This window comes from Lissotriton vulgaris, chromosome 7 (assembly GCF_964263255.1).
Source record: "Lissotriton vulgaris chromosome 7, aLisVul1.2, whole genome shotgun sequence".
Classification (NCBI taxonomy): domain Eukaryota; kingdom Metazoa; phylum Chordata; class Amphibia; order Caudata; family Salamandridae; genus Lissotriton; species Lissotriton vulgaris.
In genome coordinates this window covers 269,489,046-269,514,204 of record NC_141695.1, presented here as the reverse complement: position 1 = coordinate 269,514,204, position 25,159 = coordinate 269,489,046, and positions in this window count along the sequence as shown.

Below are 25,159 nucleotides of genomic sequence, written 5' to 3'. Positions count from 1 at the left end.
CAATATGAAAAAAATATAGGTACTAAAATAGACCAGGAACTGTCTATGAAAAGCCACATACCAGCTACAAGAGGAACATGTTTTGCTACCATGCAGCTTTTGAGGCAGGTTTTCTTCCTGGCTTCCATCATCAGCTAGAAAAACATCCAGGCTCTGGTAATCAGCCATCTTAATTATTGCAACACTTTGTTTATGGCAGTAAACAATACCCTCCTGTCCAAACTGCAGGTGGGGCAAAAAACAACTGCCTGCCTAGTTTGCAACCTCCCGCCAGTCGTTCCTTCTAACGCCATTCCTCAGAGCAGTTTACTGGCTTCCGGTCAGAAAACTCATTGTTTTCAAAATATGCTGTCTGACCCACAAAGCTGTGATGGCTAAATTTCTTTTTTATCTGAAAGACAAATTACTCTATCATTGTCCCACTCATATGCTGAAATCTAGAGACAAGGCACTTCTTACCATTTCTCGCATTTGTGCCTCAAGATATGAAGGCAGAGTGTTCTCCTATACATCCCCCTACAGCTCGGATTTTGCCAAATTCAAAAAAACTGTTGAAAACTGTTACATATATACAATGTTCTATTGATCGTTGCTTTCACAAGCACTCTCATTCTTGTGCTCGTGGAAGTCACGCTCTATGTTTGTTTTTGCTTTTCATGTTGAAAGCATTCTCGTGCTGCCTGACTACGTTTCAATTGGTGGGATTCTGGTGGGCGGTTACAGAACTGTGGTTGGGCATTATGTACTGGCCTCTGAACTAATGAAGACTGGGTTAAACATTCTTCTTCTTCCAACGGCTTACTCTTTTTATTGGATAAATGATTAGACTTTCCTACAAAAACGTGGCTGTTTTAGTTGTGAATTGCGAAATGTGTGTAGATTGAGCTCTGAGATACACCTCCAGGTTTGATTTGCTGCGATTAACTAAGTGGATATAACATAACATATGAATGTACTTTATAGCCTGAAGCCACTCGACTAATTACTCACTCTATCTCAAAGTCAAAGGCCAGATTTAGCTTCTTTGGGCCAGATGTATCAAAAAAGCAATCTGCGATTCCCAAATAGCGATTTTTACCAAATCGCTATTTGAGAATTGCAAAACGCTATACAAATAAAAAAATCACAAAAAATTGTGAAACGATAACAATCGCAATCGCAATTACCAATTAGCAAAGAGCGATTCTTGAATTGCGATTTGGCAAAAAAAGAATTCGCAAATTAGCGAATCTACTATTCGGATGCAGTTTAATGACATCAAAACAAGGAACTGTGACTGCCCATGCTGTTTCTGAGTGTCTGAGGCTGTGTTAGAGGCTAAGAGCAGGAGCACCCCACTCAGGAGCCCCTCAGGAGGGCAAAGATAGACACAAAAACACATCATGGCTACACAGGAGAAGGTAAAGAAGGCTGCAGGACGTAAAAGGCAACAAACATTTTGTGAGAAAGTATTGGAGGTCCTCATCGAGGAAATGATGAAGAGCCATGAACAACTTTTTGGCAAAAAATCCCTGCACATCCCTGAGTCAGAGAGGAAGAAGATCTGGCTAGACATCCAAGCCAAGGTAAATGCCATTGGGGTCACATAGCGCTCCATAGAAGATCCACGTAAGCGTTGGTATGACTTGCGCTCAAGGGCAAAAGAGAAGGTGGCAAGCAGGCTTGAGAACGCAAACAAAAAAAGTGGCGGACCATATACACAGTTGGCGTCCACACCCCTTGAGGACTTGCAGGAGTCCACCCTACAGCCAGAATCCATCAGTGGCATAGCAGACATTGACAGCTCAGCCACAAACAACACCAGACAAGGTGGGATGCATGCTAAATTACCCCTGACCCATTATTCACTAAAGACCCCACTTAGAAATTATCAAGTTAGATCAAGTAAGATTGCCACTGTAGTCCACAATTTTGTTACCACCCAGCAATGGGAAACAACCATTACAACGAAACTTTTACAATGCAACATCCATTACAACGCATGCCATTACAACGCAACCATTACAACGCATGACACTACAACACATACCACTACAACGCATGTCATTACAACGCAGTAATTACAAAGCATACCATTACAACGCATAGTACCCTTACACTATCCAACACTTACCCTACTGTTGCACCCCCTGGAGTTAGAATAGTCATTTTTACCCCTACACTATCCAACACTTTCCCTACTGTTGCACCCCCTGGAGTTAGAATAGTAATGTTTACCCCTACACTATCCAACACTTACCCTACAGTTGCACCCCCCTGGAGTTAGAATAGTAAATGTTACCCCTACACTATCCAATACTTACAATACATGCAATGTATTGGTATGCGTTGTAATGGTATGCGTTGTAAAGGTAGTATGCGTTGTAATGGAATGCGTTGTAAAGGAAGTTTTTTAAAATTTGTTGTAATGGCATGCATTGTAATGGAATGCGTTGTAATGGATGTTGCGTTGTAAGAAATGCGTTGTAATGGTATGCGTTGTAAAAGTATGCGTTGTAACGTCATACATCCCCCAGCAATACATCATGGGAGATGCAGTCCCACACATAAGATAGCAAAGCATTGATACAGAGAAACATATCGGCTGTTGAAACACACAGGTAAATGACCAAGCTAAGCACAACATTTAGGTATTCCAACTTAAGTACATTTAATTTGATAATAACATAAAGCAGGACACACAGTAAGAAGTTCTCTTGTATTCACAAATTAACCTGCACCACAGGGGGAAGACACACCAATTGATGAGGCCTCTGAGCTACAGGAACAGGCAGGGGAAGAAGAGTCAGACACCATAACACCAACAACAACTGCACCAAGACCACTGTGGCTCCACTACAAGAGTTGGAGGTATGAGGGGAAGACAACCAGGATGAGCCACAGTCAAGGCCTGAAGAGCAGGCCCAGCGTCAAACTAATCAGTCTCCTGTGCAGCATAGCAACAGCAATCACTTAAGACGGAGAGCAAGGGCACAACGTGCCACTGATGAAGGAGAGGAATCCTCTGTCTTCTCTGGGTTGAAAGGCACTATGGTGAAGGTGCAGAAGCTACAATTAAAAAGTATGCGATCAATGCAAAGGCAGCTGGTGTCCCTTAATCACAAACTGACTGACATCAAGGATGGTAAAAGGGAGCTTAACAAAACTGTGGCAGAGGGTCATAGGGCTAATGCAGACAGTATAAAGGACATGACTGTAGCGATTAAAGAGCTCCATACCACCATGCAGAGGGATCATGTCTCCAAACACCAGGAAAAGCAATGCCTATTTAGCTGTTTGGATGGGTACACAAAGGCAGTTAACCATCTGTACAATGCCACAGCTGTCCTGTCCAGACGGACTGTGTCCATGTAGGTGGAAATGGCCCACTGCAGCCCGGATGTTGGCAGGAGATTGGTGCAGGTCACCACTGCTGTTGAACAGTTACAGAATGCCAACATAGCTGGCATAGGTATTTCGGGTGCAGGGGACAGGGAGGAGGCCTCCAGCTGCAGAAGCATTACTCCACCGGTGACTGACCCAGACGGCGGAGTGTAAGGCAAGGAACAGAATCCGAAGCCTCATCAAGGGAGGGCAGTGTGTACATTTAGAGTTCTAGTGCTGTGCGTGGGTGCAAGAATAGTCAGTGGTGTGGCTGAGGCATGCAAATGGGTGAGGTAACTCATGGCATAGGAGGAAAGGGCTTGAAATTTGTGCATAGACTGTATATATGCCATGTTGAGCAACAAAAGGCACGCACAGATAAGGATTTGACGGCTGTGTGCACACATTTTACCTGATGTTAAGGTTAATAAAACACAGTTGTTCACAAGTCATGAGTTGCTTTGTGTCATCATTACTGACCTAGAAATAGTTGTGTGTTTTCTCATCACGTCCCTGCCTGCCATCTGCTGCACCTACACCACCTGCTGCTCTGGGAGGTGGACCTGTTCCTCCTCTTCATAAGACTCCAGATTTGTGGGGGTCAAATGGTATGCCCTTGGTTGTTGCTAGGTTGTGCAGAATAGCACAAGTGGCCAAAATGCTGCAACAGGTCTTTGGCCTATACTGCAGTGCTCCTCCACTTTAGTGTTGACAGCGGAACCTACTCTTCAGTAGACTGAATGCCCACTCTATGACATTGCACATAGAATTGTGTGCAGCATTGTATTTCCTTTCACTCCGAGTTGCAGGATTGAGGGATGGTGTGAGTATAAAGGAGGCAATTATATGCACAGTCACCTACAGGATGAAAGGCATATGGTTAATCACTGTCCTATTTCTACAGATCTAATGAGTTTATCAGAGTGAGGAACATGCATTTACCTAGCAGGTATCCTTCACCAAATTCACCCTTTGTGAGACGTGTGTATATTCCACTGTGTCTGAATATGAAGGAATTGTGCCTTCTGCCAGGATGTTTGGCCACTATATCAGTTATTATGCGTGAGGCGCTACATATGACATGGATGTTGAGTGAATGAAAGGATTTCCTGTTCCTAAACACATACTCATTATATGAAGGGGGACTGATCGCTACATGTGTCCCATCAATGCACCCAATTACATATGGGAATTGTGCTATCTGGTAGAAATCCAATTTTGTCTGCTGCAACACCTATTGCGTAGTGGGGTACCTGATGTAATGGTGTATCGTCTGTACCATTGCATCCAAGAGAGCATTCAAGAAGCATGAAACGCAACTTGAGGACACCCATCCTGCTTCAGCTATCACCCTCTGATAGCTCCCTGATGCTAGTAGGTGCAGTGGACATAGGACCTGCACATATATTGGGCGGGTCTGATGCTCCAGTATTGGCTGTAGGTCAGGTATCAGATCAAGTAGTTTTGCTGATTCTAGTCTATACTTGTCATGGATTTCTTCCTCTGTCTGCTGAAACAGGGTTCTGTGCTCTCTGTAAACGCGTTCCTGTCTCCTCCTCCTTCTCTGTGCTGCTGCTTCAATCTGTATCTTAATCGCTGGAGCAAAGTCACCAAAGACCAGCTAACCACCACCCTCGCCCAGAGCCCACCCGCCGATCATACCGACACCGCCGCCCGCAACCTCAGACAGTGGATCAACAACTGCGCCAACACCCTTTGCCCCGATCAAGAAACCCTCCAACAATCATACCAACAAGAAAGCCAGCTGGTTCACTGAAGACCTCTGGGTCTCCAAGCAAACCTGCCGAAAGCTGGAGAAGATCTGGCTCCTTGAACGAACACCGTACAGCCACGCCGCCTACAAGAATGCCACCCGCAGACACCATCACCTCATCAGATCCGCCAAAAGGGCCTCCTTCAAAGACCGCCTAGACAACAACGCGCACAACAGCAAAGAGCTCTTCAACATCGTGAAGGAACTCTCCAACACCAACGATGTCCCACCCTCCCAAGACCTGTGCAACTCGCTGGCCACCTTCTTCCACCGCAAGATCACAGACATCCACGACAGTTTCAATGCCACGACCGCCCCGACAGCCACTGAGACCTCCGCCCCCATGACCACCATCCACACCAACCGCCTGCTCTACTGGACCAAAATCAACGACGATGACACCTTCAAAATCATGAACACCATCCACTCTGGATCTCCGTCACATCCATGCCCACACCACATCTTCAACAAAGCATGCACATCCATCGCACGCCATCTCTGGAAAGTCATCAACACCTCCTTCAAGACAGCAACCTTCCTGGAGAGCTGGAAGCACACCGAGATCAAAGTCTTACTCAAGAAACTCAAGGCGGACCCCAAGGACCTCAAGGACTTCCAGCCCATCTCCCTGCTCCCGTTTCCGGTAAAGGTCATTGAGAAGACCATCAACGAACAACTGACCAGCTACCTCGAGGAGAACAGCATCCTGGACCCTTCCCAGTCCGGGTTCTGCAGCAACCACAGCACCGAGACTGCCCACATCGCCGCCACCGATGACATCAAGTCCCTGCTGGACAATGGAGAAACGGCGGCCCTCATCCTCCTGGACCTGTCAGCCGCCTTCGACACGGTCTGTCACCACACACTACGAACAAGCCTCCACAACACTGGGATCCAAGAGAAGGCCCTGGACTGGACCACCTCCTTCCTCTCCGGCAGAACACAGAGTGTCCACCTTCCCCCCTTCTGCTCTGAAGCCACCGAGATCATCTGCGGCGTACCCCAGGGCTCATCCCTCAGCCCAACTCTGTTTAACATCTACATGGCACCGCTCGCCCACTTTGCCCATCGGCACGACCTCAACATCCTCTCCTATGCTAATGACACCCAGCTGATACTCTCCCTCACCAAGGACCCCCACACCGCCAAAACCAACCTTCACGAAGGAATGAAGGCGTTGCTGAATGGATGAGGAACAGCCGACTGAAACTGAACTCAGACAAGACGGAGGTCCTTATCCTCGGATCCAACTCTTCGGCCTGGGACAACTCCTGGTGGCCGACCGCACTGAGAACCGGTCCAACACCCACCGACCATGCACACAACCTAGGGGTCTTCAACGACTCCACCCTCTCCATGACTAAACAGGTCAACACAGTCTCCTCCTCCTGCTTTAACACCCTCTGCATGCTCCGTACGATCTACAAGTGGATCCCCACTGAAACGAGAAGAACGGTCACCCAGGACCTTGTCAGCAGTAGGTTGGACAATGGAAACGCCCTCTACGCAGAAGCCTCGATCAAACTCATGAGACGGCTCCAACACATCCAGAACGCCTGATCCTCGACATCCCTCGCCGCAGCCACATCACACCCCACCTGAGCGACCTGCACTGGCTCCCGGTCAACAAGAGGATAACCTTTAAGCTCCTCACCCACGCACACAAGGCACTCCACAACACCGGACCAACGTACCTCAACAGACGACTCAGCTTCTACTCTCCCACCCGCCAGCTCCGCTCCGCCGACCTCGCCCTCGCTACAGTCCCCCGCTTCCGAAGAGCGACCTCAGGCTGCAGATCGTTCTCCCACCTCGCCGCAAAGACCTGGAACACCCTCCCCATCCACCTACGGCAGACCCAAGACCTGCTGACCTTCAGAAAACTCCTCAAGAACTGGCTTTTCAAGCAGTAGCAGCATTCCCCACCCCAGCGCCTTTAGACCCTCACGGGTGAGTAGTGCCCTTTACAAATGATATGATTGATTGATTGATTGTGACATACAGCACTGCCATTGTGAAAGTAATTGAGGCACTCTGGGCCTGTTTAATCCATTTGCTCCTGGTTACCACCTGGCCTGAGTTGGTGTTAATTGAAAGTGCAAAATTGCAAATTTTGGCTCATTCACAATTTGCGAATGTTTCATACATTGATTTGCGAAATAGCAAATTCGGGATACTAATTCACAAATTGAGACTCTCTAATTGCAAATTCGCAAACAAAAATGTGAAGATTTGTTAATTCGCAAAATTGGAATAAACATTTTTGTGAATACATTTTTGCGATGGAGATAACTTTCATACATTGGATCAGGCCATTTTACGTTTGCAAACGTATAATTTTTGCGATTCGCAGTGCTTCCAAAGACTAAATAGCTTGATAAATGTGGCCCTTTGTGCTACAACAAGCTACCAAAGGTGAGCCACAAGCAAAGTGTTATTTATTTTTGGGGCTTGCATCTTAGGTTGTGTTGGATCGTAGCCACATACCACATCATAGCTCTGACCTATGCTGCTCCTCCTTCTTTCGGGCAAATTAACTACAAAGAAGAACCGTCATAAACTGTACTTAGATTTGTGATTTTCTGGGAGCAAGTGGCTATTCTTCAAACAACTTGCAATAGTGATTGCCCATGGATAGATCGTGATCCTGTTTACTATTCATACCTGCTACATGTGATTGCAGACTTACCTCTGACTTTGGGGAGTAACAACGGGCACAGAGAAATTTCCAGACACTACTAGATAGGTATAATCAGAGTGACATAGCAGCCCACTAATGGTCTCTACTTTCATTTTTTATGAGAAAAAATAATTCAAGATGTACATAAATATTATGTAAGTGTAAGACATATTAGCTGAAGAGTAATAGAGTAAACCCAATCAGACAAAAGGCGTACAGGTTTTCATGCATGCATATAGCAACTATTTAGATCGATAAATAGAGTTCAAAAATTCTAACAATTGCTGATTTTCCACAATTCCGGACGCAATGAAATTACTTTATATCGCTTGTACATTTTCCATTCATTCCTTCATGAGTACAAGCTTTACTCATTGTATCTGACCATTGATCAAATTGAGGAGTATTACGAGATTTAACATAACATTTTCAGTTATCAATAATTTAGCCACCAGCAGTGCAATAACAATTAGGTCAGACTAAGCAGTAAATAGAGTTCCATTTGCTATGGAACAACCTAATCAAGCCACAACAGGATCGGATTTACTTTGTTTAGGTCAATTAACTTAGAACTGTGGAAGAATTTTAGATAGGACCAAAACATGCTCAACCACTCTCCAACAATCTGGGCTGACCACCTCAGACCTCATTTGTTTGGGCCCATGTCTGTTTTCTTTTTAAAAAAACTGCAGGAATAAAATATAGAACCCATTTACTAAAATTTGCATCCCGTGGAAATTTCATTTTCTGGCAATTTTTGCCAATGAAGAACTTTGCACAAAGGGCCTGTAATTTTAACATCAGCGAAAAATAAGTCCTAAAGAATGCTGACCACTCTGGTTTGTCAATTTTGACCAACAAGGCCGAAGGCATGGGGAACATTTCAGAGCCAGGCCAGCACATATTAGTCTGTGGCCCCCAAATGACCAAGGCAGATGGCAAGTATTGATGGAAAACTCTGTTTTAAACTCAGTTTATCTAAAGTTCTAAACAAACCGCATTCGCATTTGAATGCAAACAGTCTAATCAAAAAGAAAACATGCTGGAGTTTAGAGAGTAAATGAGCAATACAAATGACATATTATCGTGTTACATTAACTGCCCATTGAAAGACAGAGGTTAAATGTCGGGGTATTTTTTCTGACAAATATCTGCATATTTTTTTAACATGGAGATGTTGCAAAGTGTCGGTTTGAATGAGATGCACACAACAAGATGCTTCCAAGGTAAGTGCACTTCTTAGCAAGTCACAATGATACAACCAGTGCTAAGCCCTTGAAAACATACATTCTACATTCCATTGAACATTCCAAACTCTACACTCTACAACAAATCCCCTTATGCTAAGACCCAGCAGTTGTTTACGTTTCTTTCTCTGACTTTGCAAAATGAGAGGATTATGTTGCCTAATCTCAGAGCCCCCAAACCAATAATGTTTTTCCTTGCAAGTTTGTATGAGATACTGTCATGCAAAGTGAGATATGAGCAGCGTGGGGAGTGCACGCCAACTTTCAATGTTAAACGAGGTATCCACCAGGGCTGCGTCCTAACCCCACTGCCCTTTTCACTATTTATAAATGAGGTCGATAAAGCACTTTCCTCGTTGGGGGACCCCAAATTGCCGGCAGTCCCATACCTGTCCTGCTCCATGCAGATGACACTGTGCTGCTTTCTAGAACCCCGGTTGGCCTATATCAATTAATTGACAAGATTAAGAATTTTATTGTTAGTACGAAATTGCTAATTAATAAAACTAAAACTTTTGCTGTGGTGTGTGGCCCGAAATCTAAGAAATATACAACTTTTCACATCAACAGCACCCCAGTAGAAACAGTTAATACCTTTTGTTACCTGGGAATAACTTACTCAGCCAACGGGAATTGGATGCACAAATTAACCAACCTCTGTTCAGAGATGGTGAAGAGTGTGCATGGGAATTTTTAGATTTGCAACTAAGCTAGGTGATCACCGCCTCAAGGATATGGTAGATATATACAAGGCCCGATGTGTTGCCGCGCCTCTGTATGGTGCAGGGATGTGGGGACATAATTGTAGTCAGATTCCACAACAACAACAAAAATCCTTTTTAAAACTTCTTTTAAGTTTACCATCATCAGCGTCCACTGAAATAATACACCAAGAAGTAAGAATAAATGACTTAGCCGATTTGATGGCTATGCAGCCACTGCTGTTATGGAGATCTATCGGGCCAAAACGAGACTACATTTGCTCAAGCAATTATTATGTATTGCCTAACCCTTGATAAAAGTTCACGGATCTCATGGCTAACATACATCAACGATGCATATAGCAATCTATTAAGGCTTCAGATTCATGTAAACCCCGGATACGTGACAACCTTAGCAAAATCGGAGATAAAGGACATATTTTTGGTCCATAAAAAAAGAGACCCGTATGAGAGTGGTTGGGAAACAATCGACCTTCATATTTTATCAAATAATTGAACATAGAAAGGATTTCAAGATTACCTAACCCTAGTGACTAAGCCCTAATGTCACGGGAAAGGCATACTTCTTCGATTTACCAGCGCAGGCAGGTGACTGGCTGGAGGGCTGGGACACTGTTGCTCACAAGGGTGGCAGAAATCGAACAATGGCAGAGAGTGGCCATGCAGTTGCGGACCAGGAGGCGGAACAGTCATCCAGTGGCCAAGCGCAGAAACAGCGGACAGATAAGTGAACTGAGGGACTCTACCTGAGGTATTGTGAGCTTAACTTTTCCATGTACAGACTGGTCACTCATGTGCTTCAATGAGTATGGATGCTGCAGTATTGTATTGGATGTGCTTGTCATTATGCATTAGCATATCAATCATACTTCATGCTGGAGGCTGGCTCACGGCTTCCCACAAATGTTTCCTGATACACCGTTTGGGTGACAGGCACTCTGCAGGTCTGCGAGGTGGGAGGTTGGGGGCTTACCCAGCAGGGTTGAAGGGAGAGGGGTCTTGGGTATACTGTTTGTTTTGTTTGGGGGTATGGGGATCATGCTCAGGACCAGGATATTCAGCACAAACAGGAGAACAACATGAAGGATACCTGAGTGGTTAGGGAACACTTCAATTGCTATCCTCCTTGTCTGCAGCCATGGGAGATCTAGCTAGTATGCAGGTGTGGACCTGTAACAGGAACAGGCTGGGGAACAAGAATAAGTGCACATTGGTCCTGCAGCATGTTAAGAGATATTTCCCAGACAATGTATTGATCCAGGAATCACATTTGTGAATGGGTAAGTGTAAGGCACTGGATTACTTTGGGTACAAACTGGTGGCTCACTCCGGGTACGGGTTCGGGCTCGTGGGGTGGGTATTCTGGTGCGCAGCACGCTGCCCCTAATTATTACAGACATCAGAACAGACAACGCAGGCTACTTTGTAGCGACCGTGGGTAAATGGGACGGGCGCATACTTGTTCTGTGCTCATGCTCCATACCACCGTCTCTCCATGCAGTGGTTTTCCCGAAGTTTAGCTCATTCCTGACGGACCTGCCTTTGGGTACTCTACTAATTGGAGAAGATACAAATGCAGTCATGAACCCAGCCCTGAATCAGTCTGGCTCTCATACCGGCCACCAATGAGAGTGCGGAGTGGCAGATTTTGTTATGGCAATGGGTGTTGTGGACCTGGGGCGGGTGCACAAACCACAGTTAAGGCAATATACTGATTACTTTGCACAACAGGACTCCTTTTCTAGGATTGACCACTTCTTTACACATAATGACCAGGTGGGTGGTTTCCTTAATCCCCAACAAATGGCAATGGCAAGGGGCATCTCAGATCATTCCCTGGTATGTCTCACAATTAATGGCCCGCTTTTGAATAGAGCTGCGTTCCCGAAAATTGACCCTTGGCACCTGGGGGACCCAACGCTCAGGGGCAAGATCTGAGAGGGTTTGGAACTCTGTTTCAAGGAAAACATGGTCTCAGTAGACTCGCACATCATGCTAAGGGAGGCCTTCAGGACGGTCCTGAGGGGACAGACACAGGTGCTAATTGGGGCCCAGAAGAAAGAGGAAACCCTGCAAATTCGGCAGCTTGAGCAAGAAGTCCGCCAGTTAGAAGTAGATAACGCTGTAGCAACTAGTGCTGACCTGAGATATAGGCTAGCAGTGTGGCAGAAGGACCTGAGGTCCCTGGAGGACTGTGAGGCAAGGGCATATGCCCTGGCGATGCAACACTGCTTGTACGATGTAGGGGACCAGGCGTCTAAGCTCCTAGCCTGGCTGGAAAGGCGCGACAGAGAATTATCATGGGTGACTGGGGTTTGTGATGGAACTGGGTCACTGAAAACCACATGTCACGAAATAGCAGAAGTCTTCGCTCACACTTTGGAATGGAATGGAAAGGGAATTTATATAGCGCAAAACTGCCACACTACGGGTATCCTGGCGCTTGGTTAGAATAACATCAAAGACAGTAAACTCAATTGTCAATGTCCGGAGAGCTAATAGGTATTCCTTGGAAATAGCCAGATTTTCAGGCTCTTCCTAAACCCTGTCAATGAACTTTCCTGCCTAAGGTTCAGAGGCAGCCCATTCCAGATATGTGAGGCCAGTATTCCGAAAGCTCTACCCCCCTTCCGGGATTTCTTAAATCTAGGGGTTGTAATCCGATTGGTATTTGACAATCGAAGCTGCCTACTTGGATTATACCAAGTAAACATTTTTTGCACAGGGATAGGACCATGCCCATATGCTGCCCTATACACGATGCAGAGAGATTTAAAATAGATTCTCTCCTTAATGGGCAGCCAATGGAGATCTTTTAACGCCAGTGTCGTGGAGGACCCACGTTGTCTGTTTAGCTCCAGCTTTGCTGCCACTGCCTGCACCCTCTGTAGCCTCTGCACAATGGAAAATGATGCTCCTAGATATAGGGAGTTACAATAATCTAACCTGCTCAGTATTACACTTCTCACTACGAGTGGTCGAGAGTCTTCTGGGAGTAGAGGAAGAATCTTACGCAATACACGTAGCAGAGAGAGGCACACACTGGCAGTTTTGTCGGCTTGTATGTCCATTTGGAGATTTTCGTCAACCATAACTTCCAGGTTGCGAACTACTTTGAACGAGTGTATGCACTGGTGTGCACAAGATCTGAAAATGACTCGGGGGAACTGTTGAGGAACTTTGCCCTGCGAGTGTTGTCTGGGGAAGCGAGTGAAGCGCTAGACACCAACTTCATGGAGGACGGAATGGGTGGTGCCCTGGGTTCTCTTAAATCTGGGAAGGCGCCGGCCCGAATGGGCTCCCAGCGGAGCTTTATAAAATACACCCCTCTGTCATAATACCACCGCTATGACGCATTATGATTGAGGCGTGAGAACGAGGGCAGTTCCCCTTAGATCAACAGGTGGCGGTGATAGTGGTAATTTACAAAGCTAGGAAGCCAACAGATCAATGTAGCTCATACCGTCCTATCTCTCTTATTATGTGGAGGCAAGGTGGTGGCCACGGCCCTAGCGGATAGGTTGGTGTCTGTGATTGCGGAATTGGTCCATGTGGACCAATCAGGTTACATGCCCTGCAGAAGCACCAGGCACAATCTTTGGAGAATATATGGTGTACTTCACATGACGAGTGATCCTACAGCCAAACAGACAGCATTGATCAAATTGGTCTAGTCGGACCACTGTCTGATTCCTTTCTTCTTTAGGGTGGATAAGCCCTGTCAGAGGAGGGGCAATAAAGCCTATATTAAGAGAAGTTGGAAAAATCTGAAAGCAGTATCCTTCGATCCCATCCTCCAAGCCAGTCAGTTCAGTCAAGCTTTTTTCGGCTGCTATATTAAACAGTCATAAAAGCACATAGATTAAAAGAAGAATACAAAAATACAAGATACTATTTGCAAATAAAAAAATATGAGAAGCACTATACAGTCAATTTACATGATTCTATTCCATTAAAAAAAAACTTTTCCTCATATAAAATGCAGCTTTCAGAAACTGGGCCACCCTCCATGCTGTGTGCTCATTCTCTAACAATAAAAGTTGGTGCATTGCTTCACGGCATCGCCTGAGGCCCAGATTTCTTAACAAGGGTATAATCCAAGCTTTCCAAATTCACAATAAAATGTACAAAATAGAACTAGGCGCATATTGGACTGGATGGATGTGTTATCACATGGGCAGTGTGGGAGGTTACTCGACCAGTCATTCATTTTTGGGAATGTCATCAGCCTATAAATAATACCCAGTCTTAGCCTTGTAAGAAAGAATCTATCAAAAGATTCGGGAACAAAAGATAAGTATGGCTCTATTACTAGTGTAGTACGCAACAACTGATGATTTCTCACTGTTATTTTAGCTGCAGATTCTCCTTCTAGGGCTAGATGTAGGTAAAATAGATTTACAGATTTTTAATTACCGAATTTTACCGATTCGGTAATAAAAAATTGGTAAATCTAAGCTGTGGACATGTAGGTATTCCAGATGTGCTGGAATACCGAATCGGAAGTATTCGGTATTTACCGATTCGGTAAATACTCGAATCGGTAATGCCCATTCATTCCTATGGGCTTTGAAGCCCATAGGAATGAATGGGCATTACCGATTCGGTATTTACCGAATCGGTAAATACCGATTTTCACAAGGGTGCAGGGGGTGTCACTTTGACACCCTCTGGCACCCCCAAAACAGGCTTAGGTGCCATGTGGCAGGCATACATGCCCTAAGGGCAAGTCTGCCTGTCACATGGCATAGGTGTGCATGCACACATGTGCATGCACACCGGAATCGGTATTTTACCATCAAATTGGATTTGATGGTAAAATACCGATTCTGTAAGGCATCTGGGACTCAGAAGAGTCCCACCTACATCTGGGAGCCTCATATTCGGTAAATTTACCAAATTTTTATTTTACCGATTCGGTAAAATTACCAAATCGCTAATTTTACTGAATCGGTAAAAAAATGCCCCCTACATACCTGTCACCCATTTACCGATCGGTAATGGCCAAAATCGGCCGTTACCAATCGGTAAATGGCCTGAAACGGCCACCTACATCTGGCCCCTAATCTTTTATTTTCTAAGAACTGCAAGGCCTCCCTTTTTAATCTCTTTCTTGTAATATTCTTCATAGAGGGTGGGGTGTTGAAATACTCCGGATAACCCAGTTTATTCATGAGGTCATGTTCGTACTTAATCCAGGGAATTCTATGTGCCCCATCCAGCTTCAGTATATCTTTTAAAATCTCTCTATTCAAGCCTGTCTGGTCCTTGCATCAAACACTATGCCACAAGAGAATTGGCTCTAGTTTTATCAGATCTACTATATGAGGGAGAGCCAACTCCTTGTGACAGTTAAAAGTAGAGGTGCTAGAGGGGGCAGAGAGAATGTACCTTATGAAGGCATTTACAATCAGCTGCAAAGAATTAGTATCATCAAAACCCCACAGCCCCGCCCCGTGAATAGCCATAGCTATACATTTGGCTTTGAATATATATAACAGCTCTCGGGGCTGTTTCCTACCCAGCTTCCTAGCGAAGTTTGTTACTGCTACAGTTGACCTAGTGAAAGCTGTCTTGTTTTCTAATATTGCAGGGATCCAGGAATCTTGATAGTTAAAAAATACACCTGGGTATAAAAAGTTTTTTGTAGTAGCTAACTTTTTTATATCAATGTGCATCTCACGCGTCTTCTGTGTCCCTTGCTTGCACCTCATTATGTACATCTTGGTAATATTAGTTTGAAGTCCAAGATTGCCCATGCAATTGCTAAAAATGTCCAAGGCCTTCTGGAGACCATTTTGGGTGCGAGCGATTAAAAGGCGTCATCCGCATAAAGAAGTGCGGGAATCGCACGGCCGTTCGCTTGAGGATAATCTTTACCCTGCATCAACAGTGATTCTTCAAGCCCATTTATGTAAAGATTAAAAAGAAAAGGGGCCAGAACACAACCTTGTCTGACCCCTCTCCTAATAGGGAAGAATTCAGTGCATTCACCGTTCTGTCCAAAGCGGACAGTTGCTGAGGCATCAGTGTAGAGACGACATAATAGAATAATAATTTGTGGGTCAACTCCCACCACTTCAAAGACCTCCCAGAGCCTGTTATGCTTCATTGAATCAAAGGTCGCGGTCAGATCTACGAAGGCTGCCCTTATTTGCTCTGGTATATTTACCTTTCAATAGGGGAAGGTTTAGGGACTGTTCAATTGTGCCCAAGCCGTCGCAGAACCCATATTGTAGGTCTGATAAAATCATCTTTTCCTCAGCCCATCCTGCTAATCGCTCCAAAATGACCCTCCCTATTACCATGACCCTAGAATCGAGGAGGGAGATTGGTCGGTAGCAGCCTGGGTCTTCTCGGTTGCCCTCTTTGAATATTACAATATTAGTGGATTTTACCAAGGTGGATGGAAGAGTAGACCTTATGCTAGCGTTAAAGACCTGAGTTAATATAGGGCCCCACAATGTCACATCATGTTTATACAAATCCACTGGGGCTCCAACCGGCCCAGGAGCTTTTCCGCCGGCGCTTAGTGCCAAAGCCCTGTTAACCTCATCCAAAGTAATTTCTAGGTCGATGTTTTCCCAGTTACTTGTGATCAAAAACTTCCGCATTTCTGTCAGTTATATCTTGATCAATATATAAATTGGAAAAAGTGGGTAATCCAATCTTTTTCCGAAATGGCTATCTCCACGGTAGGTCCTGTGCTAGGTGCTAAAAAAGGGGTTCTCAGGACCTTCCAAAAAGTTGTACTGTCTTTTAATTCTGCTGCCTTGTGTAGAGAGTCCTATGCCTCATTACGGAGGGACTGTTTCCTTTCTTTTATAGCCCTCCTATATTCTAATCTAACTTGTGTGATATTGGGCCGGGATCTCGGCTTAGTGGGGAGAACCTTCTTTAGATTAGAGTAAGCCCTGGTACACCTTGCGTTAAACCATCCATGATGTTTCGGCCTATTATTAAGCTGTATTGTCATGAGGTCTGTAACTGCCCTGGTGATTACTTCAGAGCAGTTCACTATGGATATATCCTGAACATCCTCTCTTAAGCAGGTCTCTATCTCAACCTTACACTTTTCTAGGATATTTTTGGTTAGCAGGTCTGGTTCAACCTGGGACCACTTTAGTGAAATTCCATTTACTGTGTTGACTTCTATCATGCACGGCATACATGAATATAATTCATACTTTTTTTGGATATGGAACTGTGTATCGAAACTCAGGATGAGGGCGAAATGGTCGCTTAAAGCGACTTCACCAACCGCACTAGAAAGTAAGACATGGGCACAGGTAGCTGCGACAAGTAAAAAATCAATTGTAGTGGCAAAACCTCTCCCATTAAATGTGGGCTGAAAACCCACTGGGGGGTTTAAGATCTCATTAACAAATGCCAGGTCTAGTTTAGAAATGAGGTCATTAAGTATATCCCCCATTTTTGAGAGTGAAAAGTGTGTATCCCCACTGTTATAAGTGCCACTCAATCTGTTATCGGCATTATAGCATAAACCACAATTAAAATCGCCCATCAGCAGAGTCATTGTGTCTCTGCTTTCCCCCTCCGAGATTTTATTTTACTATGGCCAGGATTTCTTTTACAACTATTTCCAAATCATTTTGCGTTGTATTATTAAAGATATTAATCAGAAGGATAGAGTGGGTTGCAGTAGGGGCTAGCTTAATCATGTGAAAGTGGTCCCCCCCCCTGGAAAAAGGTGATCCTGGTTATGGGGAGCTTGTTTGAGATATACGTCACGATCACTCCTTTAGGTCTCCCTCCCAAGCCTTTCACTGCAGGAGTATGATGTGTCTTATATCAATTTAAATGTAGCGGCTCGGTTGTCCAGATCTCCTGCAGGCACAGAATATCTATATTCTCCAGGAAGGCCTCCCATATAGGATTTTGGATCTTTGAACGTAATCCTGCTATGTTCCAAGAGACCACCGTGCAAATTGTGGGATCTGGATTCACATGGGGTGTGCTGTTTGGCGGACCTATTACTTTTGGGGGATCCAGGGTGGGCAATTTAAGTATTCCTGGTAAATCCGGTTCCCGGTTTATCATATATATTTGTGATATTTGTGAGGGTATTTATAGAGCGCGACGTTCGCTCCGGAGGGAGCATCTTGGCGCTGAAGATCCTGGGTGACCAGTCCTAGAGTAGAAGGGGGGTTAGATGGCCGCTTTGGAGTAGTCATCAGAGAGGTTGAAAATCCAGGTCTTTAAGAGCTTTCTGAAGGGTTTTTCAAGAGTCTGTTGTCTGAGAGTTTTGGGCAAGCTGTTCCATGCTTTCGTGGCCATAGAGCTTAGGGTTTTATCGCCCTTAGTCTTCAGGTTGTATTTGGCAGGGAGGAGGAGATTGTCAAGGGACGAGCGGAGGTAGCGACTGGGGGTGTAGTGGGGAAAGCGTCTGGAGAGGTATTTAGGGCCGGTTTTGTTGAAGGCACGGAAGGCAATGATCAGTATTTTAAAAAGAATTCTTTTATGGAGGGGCAGCCAGTGTAAGGAACGGAGGGCTGCAGAGATAGAGGCTCTGCGAGGTAACCTGAGTACCAATCGTGCGGCTGTGTGAAGCACACTTTGAAGTTTTGATAGCGTGTTCTTTTTTGCCCCTGCGAGAAGGCCGTTGCAGTAGTCTAAGCGAGAAATTATAAGCGCTACTGTCACAGTTTTCCTAGCATCGATTGGAAGGAAGTCAAAAAAATTTCTGAGGGATTTGATTATTCCAAAACATTTGCCGGCTACAGTTCTAGCATGTAGATCAAAGGAAAGGTCAGAGTCAAAGACGACGCCAAGATTTCTGGCGGATGTAACAGTCTGGGGGGGAGCAGCTGAATCGTCTGGCCACCAGAGGGCTGGACAGAAGGAGGAGTTTTTTCCAATTGGAAGGATCTCAGTTTTGCTGGAGTTGCATTTTCCCCCGACATCTCCCAATTCGCTAGGGCATCCCTCAGCCTGTCTTGATCTCTCAGGGCCTATTTGGTCCTCATTCTGCAAGGAACCCAGATCACCAATAGTGACCTGGATAGTTCTGTTTTGTGTCTCCCCCGTACCCATATCATTACTTGAATGAGGGGCCTGTCAATCTACTCCGTCCAGGACATTGAGAGGGTCAAAGAAATTAAAGGTTGGAATACCATATCTGTGATGTAATTTACGTCTACTTTTATCACAGTGGGGCGGTTGCTCTATGCCAAGGTGCAATTGATAGAAGAAGCCTAAGGGGCTACCCCCATCCCTCCCTTTTTTACCAAATGGCGGCTGGACGCATACAGGATATTTCTGACCAGTTCGGGCAACCTAAACGTGATCACTACACAGTCCCCTGATGATGTTTTGGGAGCAAGCCCTACCCAAGGGATCCAGCGGGCCATCTTAAATTCTGAGAATAAAAAGACGACGTAATACCCGTCTTGGCAGCAAGTGCATGCAGAGCTTTATTTTTCGATGAGGACCAATGCTCAAACACTTCTTGTTTCAAAGGGGGTACATTAGTTAAAACAACAGTATAAGGTGTGGCCTCAGGTGGAAGGTGTAGGGAGGTCGGCTCTACTAAATAATTGGTTTCTTGTTTTCTATTATACCCCCAACAGTCTCCATAGGGCTTGCTCTAGTTAGATTGGCCTGATTTGCATGTATAGTCGGACAGACCAAGGTCATGTTAGGCAGAGGGTTACTGAGGGCCGTTGTCACTAACTCACCCACTGGATTAGCTATCGGTCTTTGTTGTATGGCAGTGTTTAGAGGGAGGGTGGCATGGAGGTTGCTATGGGTGGGTGGGCATGAGATATTGTTGTTGATATGCTCCGTCTCACCAAGTGTCTGGTAGCATAATTGTGGATGATCCAATGAGTGTTTTACAGCACCCTCCAGACTCTGTAGCCTTTCTTCTAGCGCTGATAGTTTAGTTAGTACTGGTCTAATTAGGTTTTCAAATATACCCTCTAGCTTATCCCAATAGAATCGCTGAGTCGTGGCCTCTGTTCCCGCCGTTAAAGTAATTCTCCCGTTAGTAGCCTCGGGCAAGGAGGTATTCGCGGGGCTTGCATTTTCTCAGACAGTCCCTGTATTATTTTGCCTGTATTGGGAGTTTTCATATGTGATAGGGTCTTGTCCTCGTCTTTTTTTTTTTGGAGGGGGTACGAACACTTGCCCTGACTATTTTTCAGTTTTGGCCTCATGTTTGAACATTAGGTTTGTTTGAGGAGGCCTGATCAGGTATTTTTTGTGCTAGTGCGGAGTGGGATATTTGCAACGTTATAGGGGACCTTAACTCTTCTCTGAGATGAAATCAACTGAACTTCCTCTTTATCTAGGGGAACGTTTGTCATTTCACTCGAGGATAGTATTACAGCTTCTGAATTTGTAATCAGGGGCGGCATAGGTCCTACTGATGGTTCGAGTGATAGTCTACGCTCGGTTAAGATGATTTTATGTCTTAATACTGACTCAGCCCTTTGTAGAAAAGCATCAAGGGTCCCAACTACCCCTTGACCTGAGAGGGATTATCATTTGCTCATTCTCTCTCCCTTACTTTCTTACTATATTTAAGTCCCAGGCGATTTGTTAAAATGTTGTCTATTATTTACAAGATACTGTGTGTTTATCAGTTACCTAAATACAGTCTCACACAGATGGATGAGTACAAATATAGTAATAGTGGGGCAAATCACGCAATAAAATAACTTAAGCCTCTACAAGATGATATTAAAGGGTAAATGACAATACTGTGGCCCAGCCCAGTCTCTTCTGGTCTCGGACCGGCTCAGACGAGCCCGCCCTTGGCCCGGGCTTCTCCCTGCATGTCCCGCGCACGTCCCGCGCTACGGGGGTCGAGGCTGCGCTTTATGCACTGAGATGGACCAATGCCTCCCCCTCGTTAGCAGGTCCCGGGGCAGGTGTGAAAGTGCGCGTTGCACCCTGGATGTTAGAGTCCTCAGGGTGTTTTACCGGAGTTCCAAGATGAGGCAGACAGTCTGTTTCCTCATGTCACCAAAGAGAAGTGCGGCAGTACCAGGCTGTAGCAGACAATCTGTCTTCGTGTATCACCAAGGAAGGTAGAAAAGCGGCAGTAGCAGGGACCCCACGCCAGTCAAACCACACATTCTGACGATCCTAATGTGGATGTCCTGGCTTTAAATCTGTGGATCTCGACTGCAGTCAAATCCGCGGCTCAAATCAGCCCTGCCAAATCTGTGAGGCTCTCGCCCTCTGTCCCCTGGTTTTCAGAATCACTCAGATCTGCCAAGAGTAGTTTTAAACGGCTGGAACGGCAGTGGAGGGCTAACTATTGTGAGGTGGCCAAGTGTACTTATAGAAACGCACTGAAAGATTTACATAACTTGATAAGGATAGCTAGTAGGGACTGCCTAGCTAGTTGCATCTACAAGGTGGCTAACTCTACCAAGGAGGTATTCAAGGTCTTCAACTCTTTTCTGACGCCTATAGCTATAGAGATAGATGTGCAGCCCTCTTTCCCTCTGTGAGATAGTCTTTCTGTATTTTTTGACAGTAAAATCCAGAACGTGTTTAAGTCATTCTCTCCAGCTCTGGAGCAGAGAAATTGAACAACAGAGAAAGCTGCACCCATGAGCAGTCATTTACTGATTTTACTCCTATTTCCCAGCGGGATGCGTTGGCAGAAATCTTGTGATGTAAGTCAGGGGCACCAGATGACCCTTGTTCTCCCAAATTGTGGAAAGTGATGGCACACTCCCTAAAACAGGTACTGACGCACATATAGAACTAATCCCTTCCATCAGTCATTTTCCTGAAATCTGGAAACATGCCACACTCCTTCCCCTAAGGAAAAAACCAAATGGGGAGCCAGGGGATTTGAACAATTACAGGCCTATCTGCTACGAGCACCAGCCATGCAGACCAGCATGCAGACCACAATATAAGTATGACATTTCAACCACTGAGAACCGTGTATGGAGCACTCTCCACACTGAAATGCCATACTTATATTCTGGTCTGAATTAACTAATGAACTAGATGAACAAGATGCCAATTGATAAGAACATTTCCACTCTATTTGTCAAACCCTGATGAAGTCAGAGATGTAAAAACATTGTTTTCTGACGAAACACGTGTTGGCTCAATTTTAAGGCTACATTTCAAGCGATGAACATTTAAAGTTGAAATTGAAGAAACTTGAAGAAAATAAATCAATGTGAATACTCAACGGAACTGGACATTTATTTTCTCCACACGTTGGTGCTCGGGAAAAATGTGTTTATTGTTTTTTGATTGGATTTTCCCTATTCCCTAATGTGGGCACTAGTGGCGGCCCACTTCCTTGGAGCACCTACTTTTGTAATTTCCTTTATGTACAAGAGGAAACAAGCATCTGGTTTGCACAAATGACCCTGCCACAATTCCTTGTCACGCTGTTAAGAAGACTTCAGGAAATGGGCATTGGGGGTATGGCACTGGGCTGGCTTAATTTCTTCCTGAATAATCACTAACAGAAGGTTGTGTTGCAACCCTTTGTGTCTAAACCTAAATGGCTTTGGTGTGGAGTCCCTCAGGGGTCAGCGCTGAGCCCACTCCTGTTTAATTTGTACCAGGCTCCACTGTTTTCATTGATAGGCAACTGGGAAGTCAAGGCAATTTCCTACGCCGATGACACCCAGCTGGTCTTCACTTTTAAAGAGCAGACTGAGGATGCCTTTAAGCTTTCAAGGGCTGCCTGAGAGATATAGCGTTGTGGATGAACAATAATAAACTTAAGCTCAACGCAGGAAAGATGGAGGTAATGTTCTTCTGGAAAGAGACACCTCCAGCATCAGCTCTACGGTGGCCACTGGAAATGAGATCTACCCCCTTCCCTGAAGACTGCGTAAAAAATCTGGGTGTGACATGGCAGGTCGATCTTTCATTTTCGGCACAGATCTGGCTGGTTTCAGCTACCTGTTTCTGTAAACTGAGAAACCTGAAGAAATTATTGGATCTGAGGCCTGAAGAATGCCCAAAAAACATAGTCTATGCCTTAGTAACATCCAGATTGGACTATGCGAATTCAGCGTCTTCTGATGTTACAAAATGCGGCTACGAGTTAGATTAGGCGGGTTCCTTTCCGTGAACATGTCTCACCGTATTTAAAGGAGCTCCACTGATTACCAAGAGAGTCAAGTTCAAGGCCTTGACACTTGCTTTCCGTGCTATTCACGGTGAATGCCCCATCTACCTAAAACAAAGACTTCGCAGTTACAAGCATTCTAGATCCTTAAGATCTAATTCGCAAAAGCTTCTCTGTACACCTCACTTTAAGAAGGCTTGCTTGGGTGATCCTTCTCACTTGGGGCAAAAAAACTTTGGAACTCCCTGCCAAGTCATCTCCGCAATATTGATACAGAACCTCTTTTTAGGAAACGGGTTACGACCTGGCTCTTTAGGGCAGAATAAGTGGGCCGGGGGTTTTGCCATCCGGGTTGCCATCCACGCACTACTGATCGCATTAGCGCCGGGACATTTCTGTTTGAGCTAGCTGTTGCGTTCTATAAGTGTCTGTATTATTATTATTATTATTATTATTATTATTATTATTATTATTATTATTATTATTATTATTATTATTATTATTATTATTATTATTATTATTATTATCCTACAGCCCAACAGAGAGCATTAATGGGGCTGGTTGCGTCAATGGCGTTTGACGGTATCGAGTGGCCATATTTGTTCATGGTACTTCAGCGGCTGGGCTTTGGTCCTAACTTTTGTGGGTGGGTCAGTCTACTATCCAAGACGCCCATGGCTCGGGTGCGAGTTAATGCGGTGCTGTCCCGCTCCTTTAAGCTACGGAGAGTTACTAGACAGGGGTGCCCCCTATCTATGTTACTGTTTGCCCTCACGCTGGAGCGATTGTTACACTGGATTAGGAGGGACCCGATAATCTGGGGTATAGTGGCACAGGGGGTTTGGGAGTAGCGTATTTCGCTCTATGCTGATGACATAGTCTTATATCTTGCACAGCCCTACCACTCAATGGCGTGGGTGCTCCACATCTTCGAGTTATTTGGTAGCTACTGGGGCTACAATATTAATTGGACTAAGTCGTGATTTTAGGGGGCGCTAGAGGGCGCACTACAGGATGGGTGACTCCTGAGACAGCTCCGCCGGACGGGAGACTTTTGCCGCCGATATCACAGTGCTGCTGCAGTCAAAATGCTCTGATTTTGCGAAGAGAGACGTCGGAACACTAGCAGCATAGCTGGTTGTGGTCGATAGAGCCCAAAACTGTTTAAATCTGAGATTACGGGGCTGAAAGGTATTAACTGCGGCAGGACCTTCAAAACGGCGGCGCCCGCGAACTGACACCGGATTCGGACAAGAGCCTACAGGGACTCTGGAACATGCACGCATAGGCTCGCAGGCGACTCACAAGGGACTGGGGAAGCTGGGGCAGTGAAAAATTACCTCCAATCGGCATCTGCAGGAGCCTGTGAGTACGAAATGTATTGCGTTCCACGGAGCGCTGATAATGCATAAGATGGCGGCTGCGCTGGAACGCAAACGGGCTGGAGGCGCGATCCGGCTGTATCAGACACTCAACACAAGCGTATGTGCTCTCCGATCGATGTCGGAGATGGCAGCAATCATTAACGCAGCCCTGCACCAAACTCCAGGCCCCCAATGCGCCGATTACAACTGTCAGTAACGCAAGCCCGCGAAGATACGGTCAGCAAGTGGCAACTCACAAGCACGAACTGCGAAGGCAGAGGCCTCGTGGAGCATAAGTCAGCGCGTCGTTTCAGACACCTGCAGTAATTTGGATCTGGGGTTAGCTGCAATATCTACATAAGAGCACAGCGAGATAAACTAAGGCCACCTAAACACGCCACTGCCGCAATTAAGGAGGTGCTGTATGACAGGTGAGGCATAGACCTAGACTGGCACACAAGAAAGGGACAGCCTAACATACCCAAAGCAAGGAAGTGAAACACAGCCATTAATTACATCGTGTATGACTGATAGCTGAAACACTACAACATGCTAATATGCACCCAGTGACAACAATGTCCGTATAGGGGAGTGAACGCAAGCACACTACCTGCGACTTGCTCAGTGAAAATACCACCTGTGACTGCTGGCATTGCAGACATTACAGCTGCAATCTAACCCCAGTAATTCTGCTCTCACCGGATGACCACGGTGACCAGACGGGGACACGCTGTTCACGCCGACCCGCGCTTGAGCTGTGGCACACAAAGGCCGGCAGGGAGGATGGGAAAACCAGAAAAGAAGCAAACAGAACTGCAATTTGAAGCGAAGAAGCAGAGTAAGGGAACTACCAGTGTGTCGGAGGCAGAAGGGGAAAATGACAACGATGAGGGCACTGGCATGGAAGGTGTGCTACGGGCCATACAAC